This window comes from Chamaea fasciata, unplaced genomic scaffold, assembly GCF_029207755.1.
Source record: "Chamaea fasciata isolate MVZ Bird 193981 ecotype frontalis unplaced genomic scaffold, bChaFas1.0.hap1 SCAF_2, whole genome shotgun sequence".
Lineage (NCBI taxonomy): Eukaryota > Metazoa > Chordata > Aves > Passeriformes > Sylviidae > Chamaea > Chamaea fasciata.
Window position 1 is genome coordinate 45,507,153 of NW_027094087.1, and position 21,487 is coordinate 45,528,639.

Sequence of the window (21,487 nt, forward strand, 5' to 3'; positions counted from 1 at the left end):
CAACTTTTGCTGAGAATGTCAGGGTGAAAGGCCACGGTGCCATCTAACCATGTGCTTTGCTGGAAAAATGCATCATCTTTTTTTCCTTCCAATAATGAATACTGCTCTAGCACTGCTGCTGTGTGGTCAGATACAGTGTGTCCTCACAAACCTGTTCTACTCCTCCTGGGGGAAATTGAGTTGCTCAGTCTGAATGGTTCAACAGAGCAGCACTTTTCTTTATTAATACCTTGCCTGTCAGCTTGGCTACTTGGGCAAAGTCTTTAATTAGTAAACTTTGTGCCACAGGCAGAGACTCTTTGCTAAGTCTCACCTTGGAGAGGCAGGGCCTGGTTTATTAGGTTTTGTTCAAACAACAGTGGGCAAATAACCCTTTCTCCCACTCTCTTCCAAAACCAGGGGCCCAGAAGGAAGCAACGTTGGCAGTAGCATGGTAATGATGGGGTCAGTTGGATGAACCAGAGGGTTTGCTGTGTGCAGTATTAGTAGGGAACTTCTGTTCTTTCACTACCTGCAAGGAAATATCTTCTTGCGTGAAGCACACAGTCTCTAGTGACTCCCAGCAACAATAAAATATCTCCATCTGATTTCTAAGAAAATCAGTTCCTCTGTAGCCTAGGACATCTATAAAATATCCCAAACAATTTATAGGACTACTAGGTAACACAGATTTGATAATATTATGTGTGCCTTTACTTAAGAAACATTTCTGGTCAGCTTCTAAAATTCTGACTATGCATAATCTTCGTGAAAGCAATAAAACAAGAGCTTAAGCAATGTACAGAACATGTTTTCTCATCCTCCAGCTCCAACAAATATATAGACAATGCTTACCACAGACCAGACCTGAATATCGATCTGAAGTCTGTCTCCTAGAAATATCTGCTTTCTTGAATCAATTTACCAAGCATTCCTCAAATTTCGTTTTGCTGGCCCATTCACAGTGTTGTCCCCATGTGCAGAGATCTGAAGCTCTGTGGCATGCTTGGAGAGTTGCTCTGATAAGGAGCTGTGGAAATCCAGCAGAATTAGAGCTCCAAAATGTGACTGAAAACATACAGTGGAGATAGTGGTGGAAGATAACTGGTTACCGAAGTGCAGGAACAGCACATTCATGCTGCGACACTACACAGAATCTTTTTGCTTCTGTTATTTTGGAATAAAAGTGTGTGTCACAATTAAGATCTTCACAAATGGATTTTAATGTTTCAATATCTTAGGTTAGTGCTTTAATATCCTTTTCACTCATCAGTCATAGAACTGGAACTCAGTGGCATAGCAGTGCTAATAAACAACTTCTGGCCCAGAGATAACATTAGCCCTTATTTGGTACATCTAGAAGGAACTATAGATTTACACACATACAAATACTTGTCACATTAAATTCAAAACAAAGCTAACCTTTGCAGGTGTTTCTTCTCTATTAAGCAGAATAATAATATTTTCCCACATTAACAAATGCATCCTTATTGGTAAGTTCTTCTGAAATTCTTTGAGCTTTTGCTACTAAAAAAAACATAACCAAAAAAACCCCTTAAACCATTTGATGTAGGATTTTTTTAAAGTCTAGTGTAACACTCTATTTCCTGAAAAAAATTATTAACCCCGAACTTAAAGGGTGACGTTTACAAACATCTTGACTATGTATGTTATGAGCTGCATTCAACCTGCATTTAATAATTGCTATATTGCAAATAACCAATTTTCTGAACAGAAAAATGAAAATTTTCAAAAATATATGTTAAACTGAAAGCATTTTTTGCAATCCAGGTGATGGGATGGAAAACATTTTGTGACATGTCTGCTGGACATAATAGATTTTCTTAACTTTTTCGATACAAATATAATTCATAAACATATGTAAGAAAAAATAGTATTTCAAAGTACTCCATCTTCATCTTATTCCACAAATACATGAATTCTTTTCTGGCAGGACATTCTAACAATATTTTATTGTGGCTAAAATATTAAATAACACAAGTTGATGTGGCCTGTACTAATCATGAGAAGAAGATAAATTATTACCTTTTCTACATTTCATTGACAGAACTTTTACTTGAAATAATTATCTACAAGAATTTTGTGTTGGAATGGATATGATCAACTAAGTTCATCATGTTTTGTTGTTATTCTATTAAATTCGGGATAGCAAATTTTAAGGTACACATAGGACTTCTATCAAAGTACTGACAGAATGTATTCTCAATATCAAAATATACTCATTTTACTCAAAGGAGCTTGTAGTTGAACTGAAAGCAAAGTCTAATCAAAAGATCGTAACTAATATGATAATGCATTTGGAGCCCTGTTAAGCATGGCAGAATCTCTTTAATGATCTTTGGAGGGCCTAATGAATTTAAAGTAAACTCATAAAGGGTACAGAGGCAGAAAATGTCTTTCTCCTGTAGATGCACATCAAGAAGTTGCAAGCACTACAAAATAAACCGGACTGTGACTGCCAATTTCTGATTAACATAAAATCATCATATCACACCAGGTTTTTACAGTAAACTTTTAAAATGAAAGGTCCCCCACTTCTCCATGGTAAGATATCTTAACTAAGATTAAAGTCTACAGATGCACACAAGGGCACTCTTCCTCCTCTAGCTGGCTGAGGTAACAGGGCCTCCAGTACCATCTCCTGTCCAGGGAGAGGACAGAAAAAGAGGACATCATTCTTCTCAATGTACTACATTTTTCCCTGTACTTCATCATCTTCTAGAGAGCACTCCTTTCCCTCACCTCTTGTAATGATTTGCACCTACTTCTGGCCACCATTTTTCATCAAAAAACCCTCTCCATTTCAGATTACCTCCTCATCCTTCTCTCTCTTCCATTATATTCTCACATTACACCTCTAACTCACTGCACATTCATCCTTGAGCTCTTCCTAGTTCCTCTCATCTACTTTCTCCCCACTCTCCCTGTATTCCACTAAACCTCTCCCCTGGCTTCCTCTTGCCTCATTCCCACTCTTCTGTACTGCTGATATGGTTCATTTGCACCTACAGAAATACCAATCCAGTCACTTGAGCATTGAGGCAGGCAGGTAGGCAAGCAGACTCCACCCTTTTAATGGAAGGGAGGGAGAGAGGCACCTCTTTTTGTATGCATATTGTTATATAACAAGGGCAGGAGAAGCCAGCACCACGCTGTGTCCAGAACTACTCTGATTGTTTATATCAGAATTATTAGTTTACTCTGATCAAATATTAGTTTCCTCTAATATTCTGGCAACAGATGACAAAATAATGGAGAGATTTTAATGGGAGTGAAAAGGAGCACAGAACAATTCAAACCCTGAACAAAAGGAGGAATGAGATAAATGAGCTCAACTCTGCATCAGATTCATGAAATCCAGCTACCAAAGGCTGAGGAACAACGACCCAGCCATCCAGATGCTTCATGGAGTCCAGAGCTCCAGGTTATCAAAATAAATCTCTTTAACTGAGGAAGAATTATGGTGACTTGACATGATTCAGTGTCATTCTTCAGTTCTTGCAGGAATGTTGGCATAAAAGGGAAGCTTGCCAACATAAAGATGGATGACAACAAGAGTTACCGTGGGCAGAAGGTCAGGTCCAAAGCAGACTCCAGCATAGTGCAGGAAATTGGTGCAGATACTGAGAAAGAGAGTCCAGCAGAACTTGGGAAGCTGCACTAGTGCTGTTTTAAAAGTAGGTCACAAGTTTCACATCTCAGAGGAGACAGCTCATGCACATAATAGGATACATACATTTTTAATCAGAACATGATCCATGGAAATATTTTGAGAAACAGAAACCTCTGTACTTCTCCACATTTGAAAAGCATTAATAGGAGGCCTATCAAAGACAATTCTTGTGATCCACATCTCAAACCTTCTATGGAAACTGTGGACAAGAAATAGAAAACTGATAGCTGGTGAAGTTCTTACTAATGAAAAATTGATTAGGTGTTGCTGCCAGCAGTTTCTCCAAGTCAGTGTGCAAAACAAACCATTGGACCACCAAAATGTATGTCTTAAATCTACTGTTAATAAGACAACACCAAAGCTTCAGCACACAGGTATCCACTAGTTTGTGACAGGAAGGATAGAAAACCCTGAGAGATATAGAAAGATAAAGTTGCCCTGAGCAAAAATACACTCCTGTAATAGATGTAGTGCATAAATTCGCATATAAAATATTGTACATGATAAATTTAAAATTGTCATTGTAAGTTTGGACTCCCAAAAGCTGATCAAGGCTCTCCGAAATTGCAAGGCCCATTGTACAACTGTGAAATAACAAAATTTGCAACAGAAATGGCAAGGCTGAACAGGAGATGGGCCATTCATCAAGGGTGGACCTTCACGGCTGATCAACATCTGATACCAATCTTGGTGGAGGACATCCGGAGGATGATCAAATCAGCACCCTAATGAAAGATTCCCGGAACACCTTTCATACTGTCAGGAAACTCTTTCAAAACCCAACTCTGAAATAAAGGAATACATGAATATTCGGACTTTCAATGGACATTGCCTCCGGGCAGAAAAACTGTATAAAATCCATACACTGAGACCTAGCATTTGTGGGCAAGGTTGGACAGCACCGTTGCTGCTGCTCCTCTGTCCACCCAGGATTTGATCGATGTTGTCCAATTTTATTGTGGCTGTTTTTAAATTGATTTTGGAAATTGCTAAATAAATTCTTTGATACTGGATTGGCTATTAATAATTTATAACACTCTCATAAATTCTACATTTCTAGACCATTCCTGACTAATTTGTCTGCAAAATTATTGGGTAGATTTCATGGACAACTTGGATGTGGTGCCATCCAAGTCCCAGACAAAAACTGTCTGTGTTCAGATCAGAGAATGTTCAGCAAACCCTTTTCATAAAAGTAATAAAAACATAATCAGAGGGAATGGAATGAGATAATGTTTAATGTTTTCAAAACCCAATTCAGCTGAACGTCTGAATGACCATCTGGAAATGGGAAGGAGAGGCAATTTCACAAGGCCCTTTGAGGACAGGAAATCACTGATCAAAAGAAGCATGTTGCATCTGTTCATCATCACTCTGGATTAGGGTGAAAGAAGAACAAATAGTGCAGACAGTGTTGTTACTCTGGCTTTGAATTTGAAACATCACCTCTACAGGGACTATTAATATATCCAACAAAAATTCACATGGATCCTACTGTCAGCATTAGTAGAAGTTAGTTTTTTCAAAAGTAGTCAGAAGTATGTTGGAAAATATAAGGCTCAGACTACTGTTGCTTTAAGAGGTTGTCTAAAAGCAACTGAAGTTCAAACTCTGAAGGGGACTCACATAAAATAAATAAAGTCCTTTAATTGCAGGGGGAAATTTGAAAAGAGAAGCAAAAATGTCATTCAGTTGATTTACTGATAAGCTAAATAATTTCAGAATGCTTTTAAAATGTACTACTACTCCTAAAGAGAATGACACCGATTTATCCCTTCCTAATATGTGCTAAATGAAGGGATCAGAAACAGATCTTCAGGACTTCAGAGAGTACCAAAATCCTGACCTTTATACAAAAATCTTATCTCCAGGATATGCACAAATTAAAGGCCGTGCTACATTATAGCCCAAGATCGGCAGAACATTTGTTCCATGTGTCTTTGTTCTTCGGGGTTTTGTGCTGATTCGTAGGCTGAAGCCCTTTGTGCTGGTAAATAGATTCAGAGAAAGGATTCAACAAAGGCATTTAGGTTTTGAAAGAGCCTTTCACTAGGTTATTTCTGAAAACAAAGAGAAGATAATGATACCTCTGGTGTTCACAGGATACCATGCTACTTTTTTCCTTCAGTCTTCCTATTGTTTCAACTTGACTTTACAGTATGTGGCCTCAAGGAAAAAATAAGACCTGTGACAAGTACAGTTATCCAATACTAGAATTATTTAAACTATTGGGATTAATATTTCGTGTTGTTCCAAAAGCACGAGGGGAAATGTTGTTGTTGTTGTTCAGACATTTTCTAATGTCTAAGAAGCATAATTCCAGGAATGCTTCAGTGACACAATGTGACTCATTGACTCTTCTTCGAGAAGCTGAACAAGAGAAGAACTTCATGAACAATTCATACTGTTAATGTCAGAAAGACCAAAACAAACAAACAAAAAAAAAATCCTACTTCAGAGGTTCTGGAACAAGCCCCGGTTTCACACCTAAGGCACACAGGTCCAGCTGGGGGCCGAGGGCAGGAGGAAAAGCCGGGGAGCGCTTTGGCCGTGCCGGTGCGAAGCGCTTCCCCCGCTCGCCCTCCAGCGGTGCTCCCGCTCCCTGCAGCCCGGGGGGCTCGCCCGGGGCACAGCTCGCTCCTGCCGGGAATTCAGGGCTCGCACGTGTGCAGCGCGGGCCGAGTAAACAACTTCACCTTCGCTAGATCCAGGATTAAATGGGTATTTGACTAGAGAGTGCGATGCAGCCTGGTACAAAGCGAAAGGTCATTCGCAAACCCTTCTCATGTGAATTTTCAACTCCCACACACTGACCGGGGTCATTGTGATCTGTGCCTTTGATTTGTGCCCATCCCCACTCCGGGGAAGATGACAGTTTAATAGGGTTGAGAGAGCACGTTTGAATTAATCTGTCTTAAAGTACTATTTGTAATTTGATTTGAAACTGGTATTTTTACAGTGTGGCAAAAGAGAAAGGTTTATATACTCAGTCTGTTTAATTTTCAGTCTCCCCCACACTTTCTAGCTTTATTAAAGAACAAATGCAGAGGATCAAAATACCTCAGAAATAAAATGTGTGTTTATTCTTTGGTGCAACATTGGAAACAAAACTCTTGCAGAGCACCTGTTCACAAGAAGCATCCAAACATTTCCTGAGGGGAAATATTCCAAAGACACAACATTGTCACATGTTTAAGGATTCTGCTGCACCACAGGGCTGCAGCAACTCCCACCCCACTGAGTTCAAATCACCCACCCTACAGTGATAGTTCCAGTTCACAAGTACTGAACCAATATATCACACAGTCCACTGCATTAAGGACAGACAAAAGCAGAACTGGCTTACCTTTGTATGCCAGATTGTATTTCTGTGACAGGAACTGAACCATCCCCAGTTTGGTGGAAAACCTTTAAATTCATAGAACTGTACCTCTGCTGTAATGGGCCCCAAGCCTTGTTAAAGGAAATCTCTGTTTCAGGAGGTCATGAAACATAATGCTAGGTCATTCCAAAGCAAGCAATATTCAGTAAGCTCTCAAAGTACATTTGCAAAGAGTATGAACATATGTGGTGGCAAAATGTCTTCTTACTGTAAGTCAAGTAAGCTGTCCCTCGATCATTGCTAATGTTCTCCACACTTTTCTATAAAATCTATGCTGCAATTGAATAATTTAGGTGTCAGCTAGTTCTAAAGATCATAGAAGAATATTCCTAACAATATATTCCTTACAAAGATAAAATTCTGGACCTATTCAACTCATAAGCAGTTGGTACTGATTTTAATAGTTTCAGGAGTCAATAATAACATCTGTTCCAAAATATTTTTCAAGTTTGTTTGAAAATAAACTGCAGAAAAAGGTGTTTTTAGGATTTCACACCCAGGTAGTTTTTGGTATAGACATAATGATAAAGCTCAGTAAAGGAAAAATTACATCAAATAGCAAAAAGATTTTCCCAAAAACCAAGACCGTGGGATTTAAAAGAAAAAAAAAATCCCTGGCACTAAGAGTATTTAAAATTACTCACAGAACAATTTCCCACTCCCCACCATAGACAAGATCTTTCTTGGCTCTACACTAAATGAATTTGCTGCTGGCTTGGATAGCAAGGGTGAAACATGATGATGCAGTCTGGCTTCCACAAGAGTTCCCTTTGTGATCTAGTGGAGCTCTGCTAACAGGAGCACAGGCACCATCCTTCCAAGCCCCTGAACTTCCAGCCCCAGGTAAAACAAACCTTGGTCAGTGGGAAATAAATATATTGAGCAGCTATCAGACAAGCTGGTCAGTAGTTTGTTTAAGCTCAGGAAATTCCTTTCCCAGCACATCTGAAAATATCGAAGTCACTACATATTATAAGCAGGAAACAAACTTCCAAAGGCTTTGCTTACTACATAACTTCCATTTAAACTGAACTAGAAATATTGGTTTATAAATCCTTTAGGGCAGAAAGTCTTCACATCTACATAGATAACATCTAACAGAATGCGACTCTATTACGAACATATTTTGTGAACACAAAACCCTATAGTGGTAAGTAAACATTAAAACACCCCTATGCATAGATTTGTCAGAATGCACCAAATGCTATAAAGGTCAGCATTTTTGTTCACATGTTTTTGCCCTGATACTGTTTCTACTGTGGTTCATCACAATTCAATCTGCAACTCTCAAGCAAGAGGTGAATGCAGTAGTGAATCTGCCCCTCTCCCTACACAAGCATACAACTCCTGCCCACATTGATAGGTTTATTTCATTGCAATAGTGTAACATTCAAGCAATAACGTGTTTAGTCTTCAAATCAAATAATGATGTAAGCAGATGGGGTGAATTCCCTTTTGCTTTCTTCTTCCTATTGAACAGGGAATTGTTTTAAGTTTAAAGCACAAAATGTGTTTTAAAAAAAGGAAGTTTTAAGACAGGAGATGACCCACCCCCCTATACCAAAACAGCATCTTTCTTGCTTTATTGCAGTGCTACCAAACCCCTCATATACACGGATTTTACCTAGGGACAAAACAGGACTTCCAATGCTGCAAACTGCTCTTTTAGGTTAGTAGAGTAACAACAGCTCTACGGAATGGTTCATTAACCTCAAGGGGTTGCACTGACACAGCTACATTATAAAAAACAAAAGTCTTCAGTGCAGATAGCACTGTAGGTTTCTGCATCTCCTGTCCCACTACTAGCACCATAATTTCTACTTCTTTATTGAGGTCTGATTTCACAGATTTCTAAATATCCCATGACAGTCAGGTTTAGAAGCACAAATGGTCCAGCCTGGGCATCCTAAAGCTGAAGGCCAACGCTTTATCTAGAAGAAGAGAATGACCAAGAGATACATTTCTAATTCCCTATGAAGCCTTGTAAACATATGTGCTAAAATCAGCTTCAGAGCAAAGGATTTTAAATTGCGTTGCAGTTACTATGTAACTTAAGAGTCTGGATCTGTGCTTCTTGTCTGATCTTGTTGTCAGTAAATCAAGGAATACTGCTGTCATAATAATTTTAACATACTGTGATCATAATTTTAAGAGGATGTATCTGCATACCCATTCTGATTCTTTGGACATTAGACATTATCTCAAGGCTTCTGAAATTAATCTCCCATTTTGTTTGCCTAAAAGAATACAGAAACTCCTTTGTTATCTGCCTATACCAGTGGTTTTGTTTAGGAAATGGACCCAGCTCGACTTGATATTGAATTAGATCTCAGAAGAGTGATCCAAAGCCTGGAAATCTTCTCCCTCAATTTATAAGGTTTTATAATAATCACAAATGCCCAGAGCACGGTATCCTTTGACCAGCTGAGATATTCAACCCTGCTCTCATCAGAGGCCGTATACGTTAATGTCAGAGGATTGCTTTCCCAGGTTAACTATCTGCATCAGAATTAAACTTTCAGTTTACAATACTTTGCCAATGCATGTCACTAATACAACTGTTGAGATAAAAACCATCTTTCAGGATATATGAGGAAACAGAGCCACACTTCTGAGCTTTTTTGAAAGCCACATTAATGGTGGCCACATGCTGCGCAGTGTATATCTGACCAACAGACAACTTTAAACCCTTTTTGTGTTTGCAGTAACTCTAATTGCCTTGGTGAAAATATAATGAGTAGCCTGCTATGTTCTCCGAAGTTTTCTTCTAGTGTAATATTTGCATTACTTTAGGCAGAAGGAAATAATATCTTTGTAAGGATGAGTTTTCATGTGTCTAGATAGACTTTTCAGTGAATTTCTTTAACAATATTTGAAATTACTTCTTTCTGCCTAGACCATTAAAGCGTACGAGAACAGAAGTACTGGAAAACCCTGAAACAAACATTGGAAAAGGTCAGGCTTTCACAGCAATTTCCCATAATTCATTATAGATTCACTACACGTGGATAGGGTGCAGTAAATTGTTCTGCTGACAAAACTACAAAGCATAATGAGTGGAACAATCTGAACTGCTCGCAACACAAGGACAGCTATAAGATCTCTAATTGGGGAAAATCAATTCATCAGAAAAGATCAACATTCTTGGATTATGAGTTTTACAGTTGAAATTCCAAGTGATTCAGGTCATGCTACTGAACTATACATGATGCTCTATGTCTGAATTCTTCTAAATTATGGATTGGGTATGTTATAAGTGGTCCCTTCCATTTAAGGCAAGAGTTGCAGTTACTATTAAAGTGTGTGCAGTGAAACTGAGAGGAAGAGACCAGCTTTCAAAATCAGCTGAATACTTTTCTGTACCCTGGCTAAAGTCAGGCTTTTGTCTTATTACTGTAATGCTTTCACTCTGTTATTTCTTTGCTTCAGAGTGGCATAAATGATTCCCTCTTGCTGGTGAGCTTTGGAGGTAGAACTGGGCAGAGTCTCAATGTCTGGAGATCATTTACTAAATCTACATCTTTTCAGACTAGCTAAACAGTGGCACAAACAGGAACATTAGTCACCCTCATGACTAATGTTTGTTAGTAACATTTTTTGGTTCAAAAACACAGTAGCTCAGATTATCCATCATTTGAGACAGCCAGTCCTTCAGTTTCTGGACAAATGAATGGTGCATTGCTTACAGGTAGAAATGTCATTCTTCTGCTTTACAAATCTGATATTTGACAATAACTAACCTGGAATCTGGGAATCTTTCCCACTCTTGCATCAAGGTCCATTCTGTGTATACCTAATGAATATTTGTTGAGATAAGACTCAAATGTACACAAATCATTGCCCCACCAGGCCTTGAACTATCACACTGCTTTCACTAGTAAAATATGATTAGGTGGGATCCACTGCCTCCCTATAAAGATGATGGAGGGACCAGGGGTTCTGGGCTACCTGCGGAGCATGCCAGGCACATAGTTCAGAAACAGCAAGGACTCTGTCTATTAAGAGAAGGCTAAGCACACACAGGCCTTCCCAGCCTTCCTCAAGAAGTGAAAATACTGTGTTTCCTAACCTAGACAGTTGGTCCTTATGGATCTTCTTTAATGAGACTCTTCAGCCATTAAAGCCTGTAATTAGTGCCCACTTACCCATTTTCCTGAAAAACACTGAGAGAAAATTGCAAAGACCTTTTATGTCTTATGAAAAAATCAATGGATATTTCAGGGACTCGGTAACTAAAGAGACTGTTGCATGATTAGTTTCCAGATGGTTAATGTTTTCTGTAATTCAGGGACAAACCCTGGTCCAAAATCCTTTGAGTAATGGGCACTGGACCCACTGAGTGCTCTCGTTTGTTCAGAATACAGAGATTCGTTGTGTTGAAGTGTTACTAGTTAATGGTTATAATAGTGTACAATAATAGTGTGTTACTGGAACAGCTAAGCTGAGTTCGTAGAAGGCAAACAACTCCTGCAAACAGCTGAGCTGGCTGCTGCTTTCTAATACAGTGATTAAGGTCAAAATGGCAGCTTTAAATAGTGAAGAAATGCTTGGTTTAATGTTGAACCAAAGAAAGCATCGAACTCTATATGCCTTAATACTTTTTAACAAAGTCAAACTTGCAGACTACACACAGACACGTTATTGATCTTCCAAAACACAGCTTCAGAGCCCTAGGAGAAGGAGGTAACAGCCATACTGTTAAATGCCAATGCAATGCCTTCACTTTCAGAGAGAAGGAAAATTTTGGCACTCAAATGAAAGACAACTTTTCTGTAAAGGACAGTTTATGTAACTTCTGTGCTATGTAAATCTCCTGTTAATGCATTAGGACCCTAAAGAGGTTTAAATGGCGAAAGCCTCTCAGCTTATCTTTGAGCTTACCTGGAGTTACAGTGTTCTTCCAGAGCTTGGTGATATTATTGCTCAAAGGGCAGCAAGAAAGAGAAGAGGTCACGAGAAGTCTGTCACACCACATACTCTATACCCCAAGTTCTGCACAGCTCACAGTTTCATTCGTTTTATCAAGCAATTTACAAACTTTAAATGAAAAATTTCCTGCTTGCTCCAGTTCCCACTTCCAAGCACAGTTTTCTTCCCAGAACCATTTTACTGAAAGATGTGTCGTGTGAGCTGGGCCAGCAGAGCCCCTCCCTGCTACAGGGCCCACACAGCACTAGTGGAAGGTGTACAGCTCCCCTTAGTTTAGTTCAACCTGGAAATAAGACAACAGATACTGGCAGAGAGGTGAAATATCCTGACTTTAGACTGGGAAATAATGAAAACAAGCAGAAAGAGTTTATAGTAGAGAATGTTTGCTAAAAATTCCACCTCATTTGTGCATAGGTTCAGCACTGCCTGCAATCCCCTTCCACCATGCGGTTGTGCGAGACAGAGCCTGCAAAGCTGGTACAAGCCAAGCCTGAAGCTGGCCAGTGGAGGCCAGTGTACTGCTAGATAATGTTCAGAGACACTAATCAATTAAATTCCATATGGAGTTAAACAATGGGACTTTGAGAGCATTTTGACAAACGTGTTGGACCCCTGCATTGGTTAGTCTCATCATTCAGCTTGGGTGCTGGAAACCAGAGCCAACGAAGATGTAGTGACCACCAGGGTGATCCAATCTAACATCCTTACTGAGCTGCTTGCTGATTGCTGTATGATGTAAATGTCTCTTCATGAACATTAAGCAAATACCCACTGCCACCATCAATATGATTCTCTGAAATCCTTGGAAAGAGCTATGTTGATTTGATCACATCTCAATCAGAGACAGACAAGACTGCCCAGTCAAAGAGGACAGAGGGAGGGATGCTAAAAGCATGAAAGGAATCAAATGTCATGGTTCTTCGAGAGAGTTAGATATGTCTGTCTATCACCTCTGTTCCTGAACCCCAAGTGCCTGTCTAAGGAAGCTGTTCCACCCCTCCTCTCTGATCACAGAGATCCCATGGCCAGTAGAAAGGACACATTCCCATCTTGGTATGATGATAGCAAGACCTGAGGAAATCCATGTAGTATCCTGTATTTCCTAACCCTCTGGATCAGTAACAACAGCAGAACCAGCACAGTATGATCCACGATCACATGAACAATCTGGCCAGTTTCCTTGGGAAGCAGATCAATATTGAACTGCAGAACCACAGTAACTGCCAGAAGCTCACTAAGGCAAAGGACTTCTTTTCCCCATTGTAAGTAAAGATTTTCAAGCTACAGTTTTCTGTCTGGTTCTCAGAGAGGAGGTGTTGTCAGGAAATATTTTTATGAGAAGTGCAGTTATCGCCAATGCAGCAGTAAAAGACACCACTAAACATTCCCTGCTGCTGAGACCAGTTTTGCAAAGACCACTGGGGTTCTTACTAGTCTGATTAGAATTTGCTGGCCTTATAAGAAACTTGAACAGAATACAGCTCAGGAAATATCTCTACTGCATTTTATGGCCATATTGGGAGCTAAAAGATGTATGCAATATGTGTTTTCTCAACTGCCCACCCCCATGCACTTGAAGATGCCTGCCCCTGCTGTGAGGGTTGCTGAAGTTCTTCTAAAGCAGCAGGTAAATCACTCTGATTTACAGTATGACATATTAAGATTAATTGATACATATTTCTTTAATGCCCCAAATTGTGATGTGACTCACAGGAGCTCTTATTGAAAGTAAGAAATGAAGATGTCATGAGTCAGAACTCTTTCAGTGCCAGTTAATGTCATACAACAATTGCTTCTGAAAAAAGTTATGCAAACCTCAGAAAGGAGAGGCAGGGATGGACACAATTTAATGCTTAGATTGTATAAACATCACAGCAGAGTGGTCTCTTTAGAGGAACTCTTGAGTCTCGCTCATCCCTGCACCATCTCACTCATTTCTCACATGCCTTCTGTCATGTCTGAACTAAAGCAGAAAGCACTTTAGGCCAGGACCGTGTCTTTTTATATTTTGTAAAGCACTTAGGATGCTTTTAATTGTGCTAAGACAATGGATACTATATAAAGAGGAATGAATTAACATTGCTGCGGAAGAAGACTTCTACATGCTGCTCTAAGTTTGCAACTGCTTATTTTGTAACAGTAATGGTGAGAAGACCTTCACATATTGTTAAATAAGATATAAAGTGGATAAGTGAGTTATAACACTCCAGCACTACTATGACTACCAAGTGCTAAACATCTGCACTGAAACAGAAACTGAATCCCATGGGCAAAACACATAGCTACTTTATCATTTCATAATGTGTTCTCATCAAATCAGCATTTCATATAAAGCTTATTCTTTTTGGTCAGAAACCAAAATTTCTACAAGATAAATCCCAAACTTCCCCCATACACATGCCTCTTTGTTTTGGTGCTGTGTCATCATATTTTCCAGTCTCCATAGAGCTCTAAGCAACCGTTCTTCGTGTTCAAAAAGAACTTTGCAATTCCCACTTGCAGTTTCCTGGGTTTCTAGTCATCCTTTCCAGTGACAAATTTCAGTTCACTTCTGTTCTTTCCCTCCTTTTTCTTACCCAGATTCATCTTACAAGACATCATTTCCTAATATGCCATCAGGCCAGTAAAGGATGACTAAAGGTAGCACTGATGTTAGCTAGTAAATACAGACATTTTGAGTGTAATATTTGAAATAGTGCACGTCCATCTTTATGTGTATTGGGAATGCAAATGTGGTCAAGTAGAGATGTGACTTCACAGTTTTGACGCCAGCTTTCTGTATGGCTGCATTTAGGGTGTGGTTCCATGATAGTGTGTCTAAACACCACCAAGAGTATAAAATGGATTCAGTCAGAGTTGAGAAGGTGATTGCAGTTCAGACAGATTAAACACACTACACAGAAGAGAGTTTAAGCTCTGTAATGGTTTCATCCTTCTATGGAGGCTTTATGATGGCTGAGGGAGGCAGATGTTCCTTGATCTAAGTATAAGAATGGAAATATACAGACAGATTATACCTGATTGGGCATAAAACCTGACAGTACAAAACAGATCCATCAATGGTTCTGAACAAATTTGAATGAGCAGTGAGGTTATGTTAAATAAAAGCTTGGCTTCATATAGCCATGGCATTTCTGGTGAAACATGAGGGTCCCTGAAGGCAGATTTACCATACTGCCGAACCATGACATTCAAAATACTGTCATGTGACCACTTCCAGTTCTACCTCTGTCAAATTAGGTTGTCTAATGTCCAGCCTTTCCCAGCATGTCTCCTTGCCAAGGGATATAGGCAAAAAACTCCAAAGCAAAATTTTGGGTTGTCCCTGAAGTGATTGATCATCACCTCTGTCAAGAGCACAGCTCTGGAAGACAAGTGTTGTCACACTGGGAGGACTTTGTACCCTGCACATGCAGTTGAACACAGTATAATACCATTGCCTCCTGCCAGTGGAGCTAAAAGGACTCAGTCCAGTTATACCTGCCAAAGACACAGAAGTATTCAGGAATTTCTGGTAGTTGTAAGAAAATAAGAGGATTTAAGGCAAAAGGAGAATCCTGACAGCTACAGCTGAAATCCTCAGGTATGGGGCATAGGCACTGACAGATGTGTAGCCAGTCCCATTTGTGTACTGTAATCTTTCCAGATCAGGTCATCCAGTGAAAGGAGCAGCACAATATAGTAACTGATTTACTTCCTTTCTCTGTCTATTCTAAAAGCTTAACCAATAAAAGTTTTATGGCCCAGGATATGGTGAGCACTGGAGAAGGAATAAATTTTATACCCATAAAAAGCCGTTGTCTTCTTTTAAATTATATTTAAATGATTTTTTTTCATTTCCAGTAAATAAACATAGAAATAAATTTCAGCATGCCGTTAGGCAACTCTTAGGATTTTCATCATCAAATACAAATTGATGGAGAAATAATCACAAAGGAAATGCTTCCCAGAAACAGCTTGTGGAATTAAACAGTGTTTGAATGAAGAAGTCAAAGAATCTCAAATCTTCAGTAAGGCAGTTGAAAGTAGAGGTGGTACAATTGAATACATTATAGGCAAAAAATATCCAATGATTTGCCACAAACAGTTTGCCCAGGTCTGTGCTGTACTGTCTTATAAGAGAAGAGACATTTCCTTGCGGGAATTACTCCACAGTTTAGCACTTTGTACTTTATCCTGTCCCTCTCTCCCTTCTATGTCTCTCATTTCAGTTGTTGGCCTTCTAGCTGTTGTTGGGAGAAAGGAGCTGAGAAGTTGCTCCCCTAACAAGCCATTTGAATGAAAGTGTACAGAAGAGAGTGAGAGAAAGCAGTAATCAGTAGCCCATACCAAATATAAAAGAACTAGAGCGGTACAGATCAGACTAAAACCAAATAAATGACTAGAAACTTCCTTTGGTAAGGCAGTTGCCTTCCTGAACTTTCCATGTCTTCAGTACAAAGGGTCAGCATACATGGGCAGAGCTGACCCAGAGCAGTTTCAATTTTATCACGACTCCCTGAATGTTGTTCATTTGCTACATTGCAAATAATGGTCCCTTTTTGTCACCACAAGAACAATAACAGTGACACCAAAATGTTTCTCATGCCATTCAGTGCAAGTCACTGCAGTGAATTTGTTCCGACCTCTACTTAGTTCCTCTGTCCCGAATACAGCAATATTTCCATGGTTTCCGTGGTTATCCTCCTTGTTCCGAGTTGCACAACTACTTTGTTTACAGCTTATTTCTTCTAGCTGGAAACAAATGACTCCGATGAGGCACCCCATCCCTTTCTCATTCACTGAAGCCCAGGCGAAGCTCGCAAGGAAGGTGATGTTTGCTACCATCTGCTGGTGAGCCAGAGTTGGGGACCAAAGGAGCACCGCAGACTTGATTTTATGCACTACTTGAACACTTAACAAGAACCTGCCGATCCGTTTGAGTAATATTCATGTAAGGGTTTGGCAGGGGGCTAAAAAAATACTGATATTTTAGTTGAGGAGCAAAAGCTAGCAAAGGAGGTTGTGCTATGCAAAATGAAAAATAGAGAGAGAGGGAGAAAGGGATTTAAAATCTCTGAAGATGTGCAAATCTATGCTAGCAAGACCTTTGAGGAGACATGCATGTGGAGCTATGGAATTCCCAGAAATATAATGACAGGAAAGAAATCTTGATCTATCATCATGGCTCAAGGTAACAAAGCTCTGAGACTGTTGCTGGAAATATACGTAAGTCATCACTTCAAAAAGTACTTGCTTCTATGGCAGTAGCTCCCAAATTAGGCATCACAATCCCAGAGCTGTTTGTGCACTGTGAAGTGGTGTTCAGCATTACTGAGACAAGTATTTGGGGTCATAGATTCTCACAGGATTCTGAATATTGTATTGAGGGAAGGGATTTGGTTAAACTCCTTTGAGGTGCAGCCAAAAGTGAGTGCAGACTCACGTCTTGACAGACAACATGTGAGTCTGCACTCACCAGCAGGGAAAATAAAGAGACATGTCACACATGCTTGTGATCTTGAACAAAGTTCATAGAAGCTGATCTACAGGTATCTGGTGTATGTATTGGAATACTCTTTAAATTCAAAGTAGAAACAAAGAAACTTTTAAAATGAGGACTGAGAGCAATAGAAGTTTCTGAATGTTTTTTTTCAGGGAAGTTAGACTTGGAAGTATTTAGCAGCTATATATTTAACAGAAACAGTGGTTACTGTTCAAGGAGAAATGTACTGTTCCATAAGCTGAAAACAAGGCCCAAGTAATGAACAAGCTGAAATTCTTCCCCAAAAGTTCTGAGCCTCCTCACCTCTTCCTCCTCCACACCTTTAATATGATCTGGGGAGCAAATCAGCTCCTTGGACCAATACAAGACCTTACAGTGAATTCAACCCCAAATAATCCATTACAGTATGTGTCACATTCATGCTGTCTTCCTGTTGCACTGCTCTTTCAGGTGCCATCACGTAAGGGTGACATTTGACATCACCTTACTGTCCTGCTCATGGTCTGTTCCTTTGTTTTCATGCACTAAAGCCATAAATTGTCCTGTTTCTGTTTGTACTGTGTTTACTGTGGTGGATTTCAATGCTGGGGGTGTATTTAGGAGCGATGACAACAAAGTAATAACAGACGGTTCAGTAATGTGCACTTACTCCTGCTGCACAGAGCAGACAACTGTAGCTCTATGCAAGTCTAACTGGGGTTTCCAAAGCAGCAACAGGGGAGGTTAATCTGAGCCAGAAGAGCTGTGTGCTGCTGCCCACTTCCCACGCCTCCCACCCTACCTCCCCACCAGTCCTTTTCATGCTGACGCACTGTGTTCAACTTGCTGCAGAGAGAAAATGAGCACCAAGCCCCCGATTTTTCTGGTTTCCTTATCACAGATATTGCCCACTTTGTAAGATATGAACATTGTTCCCACATCCTTTGGGAGGGGTTTACATCATTATTTCTTAACAGCCTTCCAGGCGACAGGTCCCTGCCCCAACGGCTGTAACTGCCAGGGAGACAGGACCATTGTGCAGCTTTCAAAAATTGGCAACAATGTGCATTCGGATCAGGCTCCCACCGACTGCAAAGCTGCCCCCAGCTCATTTATCTGTCCATGTTAGGGAGATAAAGTGCAGCATCATTTGGCAAGAAAGCCCTGAGCTACGTAGATCCGCACCAAGTGAATTTCCTGGCCTTGAATAGAAAGCCACAAACCAGCAGTTTTTGCTGCTTTCTCTCATACAGTTCAGACAGGATTCAACAAAGATGAACCACCAACAGTAAGAGAAAATCAATAGGATTCGAGCCTAGCAAAGCCTCCATGAGCAAATACATTCTGTAACTAAATCTGCTGGTACCCTGTGAATTTGAATTGGATTTATCTAAGCAGCATGTTGTCTGTTCACAGTTTAGGAAATAAGTGGTAGGAGTTTGTAGGTATATCAATAGCTGCATGATCTTGTTATCTGCTCTTAAAGACAGATACAGGACACAAAGAGGCACAACACAAGGCTCCCCAAATGTTAGCAGCAACTGATTGAAAATGCAACAGTAATTCAAGTGAGCAAAACCTGGAAAGCCCTTTGAAGAGGGATTCTGGCCAAGCTGATACCGGCTGCAGCCTGATTTTTGTAACCCACGCACATCTCAGATTACTCAGCCCTTTGCTCTGCCAGGCAGCTACACACCTGTCAACAGATCAAGAAGTATCAGCAGCCTGTTCTCTAAGGAGCAAGGAAATGAGCAGAGGCAGAGTGACACAGAGAGGTGAGAAAGAGCAGCCTAGTCCCCTCCTTCAGGCTTTATAATAAAGATGCTCACAGTTTACAGTATTGATTCTTCTTTCTTTGGCTTTCAGGCATTGGTGCCTGTGTGAACAGTCATGTTCAACTCTGAGCCTTTTGCACTTGTCAGCTTGAGCCCTTTTCAGCTGTCACTTCCCTCTAGTTTTCCCGTGTCCATACCCTCCCCCACTTCTAATTAAACTAGTTTTTCAAAACAATGTGTTGCAAAAGCAGTGGGGTATATGCCTCACAGACTGAAATGTCTGGAGGAGGAGCACTGTCTTTTTTTCATTAAGATATCATGAAAATGAATATTTTGCCGATAATTTCAATAGGGTGAAATACTTTTCACTAACACTTCTATTAAGAAATTAATTTCTAAGGGATAAAAACACTGTCACTGCATAGCATGGGGTAGAAAGGTAACAATTTGGGACAGAATTCGTTCTGTTCCTCCTGGCTCCAAGACACCTGCTACAGAGCTGCCACAGCATCCTTGTCCCACCACACCATACAAGACTCGTCTGCTGGTCATGCTGTGCTATGTAGAAAAGCAGAACATGTTCAGCATTATCTGTGGACTGGGTCTTTACTCCTGAAGAAAAAGACCTAGCAGTCTGAAAGCAGACATCTCTGTCCTCCCTCCTCCAGCAGGGATGTGACCTCTTCCAGCTTTAAAGGATTTAAATTAACTTGCAATACCAGTGCTGCTCTGGCTGACACAAGGACATAAGCAAACTAAGGTTGTGGGGAAAGAGTCTTTCACTAGCCTCCTACTGTCAGAATGGAAGGCGTGTGCACCTGAAACCAGGTGTCAGATTTTTTCCAGCTGTAATAGGTGGCCAGTAAAGCATATTTACTCCTTCCACAAAGTCGTCCCTAAATTAATTTTGCATTACTTATGTAAGCTCTACTACTGCAAAGTCATCTCTTCTGCTGGCTTGGCATCCCATCTTGTTTTTTCATATAATTGTGCCCACTTTCTTACCTATTTTTTATTTAGTTCATCAATAAATGTACTACATTGTGCAAAGTTACACTGTACTACAGGAGTTTTTTAGCTTTTACTCTCAAGCATTTACTTATGTTTGTACATTGCACATATCAAGTAATTTAAATTATTCAAATAAGAGAAGAGCTGGATAAATGAAAAGGTATGCTAGGGTGTACTTTTCAGTACTTGCCACTTTCTTCCAGAGGCATTTACTACAATGTCCTCATGTCTAACATAAATGATCATTGAAATGCAGCACACAGCTGGATTATATTTGCATCCCTGTTCACTGTTCCAAGAGTCCATGAGCCAGGTAAGATCCAGGATCCTTTTTCATTTTAATTTCCTCTTTTAAGTGCCCTGCAATCTAAAGGCAGAGAGTTCCAAGTCCTGATGTAAAGGAAGAAAAATCTTTAGCACACAATTTTCAAGCATAAGCCATTTTATATTGTGTCGAAATGATCTTTTCATTGCTAGATAATAAATACACATTTGGGAAACTATGTTTTCCTAATAAACAGGGAAACTGAAGCAATACTACCGTAAACCCTCCCCCAGAGACAAAACACCTGGTTAAATTCATTTCACATGAATTTTACTCCAAACATTCTTTGCCGTGGTTGACAAGTTTTTATTTAATGCATGGTACTACATATAGCACAAGTCTGGCTGGGGCCACGCTGTACCAGCCCCTTTAAAGACCTTCTAATAACAGCTGCTGGGCAGTGTCTACCTCACAAGTCAAGAGAAAAGACAGGCTCAAGACTGAGAAAATTATATAGCAAAGATATATGACAACTACTTACACCACATAATGAATCACGGGCAGCTAAAGCAAGAGCAATTACACTGGCACTGTATCCAGATACTCATAATTGTCTCACATCTGAACAGCAATAACAGGCAGAGGTGAGGTTCTTACAGTAACTGCTCCAAAAGTAACAAATTATAGAAGGAAGCTTTTAAAGCAACAATTCAGAAGATTGTATCTGTTTTCTCAGCTGCATTACAGTGGAACCACACACTCCCAGAAGAGCAAGGAAAGGCAATGGACCTGTTGCCATCTCATCCTGACCATGCCAGTCACTTCAAGACAAAGTGGGAACATTTGTCTTAAGGAAGTGAAGGTGTGAACTGAATTGATGCATGGAAAAAGGAGCAGATGTAAAAAGCATTTCTGACTTCTGCCAAATTTTATCACAACCTCAGCCCAGGTATTACCATGCATCTATGGGGTTTCCTTCCTTTAATCC